The sequence below is a fragment of the Nanorana parkeri genome, unplaced genomic scaffold, assembly GCF_000935625.1.
Source record: "Nanorana parkeri isolate BGI_ZX_2015 unplaced genomic scaffold, ASM93562v1 scaffold18, whole genome shotgun sequence".
NCBI lineage: Eukaryota > Metazoa > Chordata > Amphibia > Anura > Dicroglossidae > Nanorana > Nanorana parkeri.
This window is the reverse complement of record NW_017306286.1, coordinates 207,627-208,493: the sequence shown is the minus strand read 5'-3', so window position 1 is coordinate 208,493 and position 867 is coordinate 207,627.

Below are 867 nucleotides of genomic sequence, written 5' to 3'. Positions count from 1 at the left end.
TATTCCTAATTTTTGCCTGTGAACGATTCAGAATAGTTTGTTGTAAAATCAAAAGATTACATTTTTATGCTTGATGATAAAATTAATTAATCTGAGGATAACAGGACACATTTGGTTACAAGCCTTCTCAGATGTCAAAGAGATTATAGATGTGGATGTCCACTGGAGATGAGCCTGATTACTTGTCAGGTGAACAGATCCACTTATTATTATTATACAGGATTTATATAGCGCCAACAGTTTGCGCATCGCTTTACAATATAAGGAAGACATTACAATCACAATACAATTCAAGACAAGATGGTAAGGAGGGCCCTGTCCATGAGGGCTTACAATCTAAAAGGGAGGGGCCAGTGATACATGAGGAGGTAGCTGTGTGAGGATGAATTGTTTGAGAATGTGATGTAGACTGATGTAGACTGTAGACTGGCAAATAAGGGAAAGTAAATGAGGAAAATATGTAAGCCATAGACAAGCTTCAATTTCAAATAAAATTGAACCAATTTATGAAAGCTGGAGCAAAGAAACACGAAAAAAAGTGTTGCTTCCAGTATATCAGCCAATTCATATTCACGTCTCATGTTACTACTATAATGAAAGGATAAAAGCTCAAAACTGTTTGCATTTTCCAACAATCAAGATTTTCTTTCCTTTCAATTTAAACCCAGTATAATACTTAATGGGCATATAATGATGTCTCAGAGATTTATCAGCTTTAAGAGATGTTAGAAAATAATATGAGAGGTATATTACAAAACTAGTAGCATATTATCCATTTACTAGGACACGTAATTCATTTTGTGAAATCTCCCCACAAATCTTTTAGACTTCAGTTGCTGAATTAAGAAATATATATATATATATATA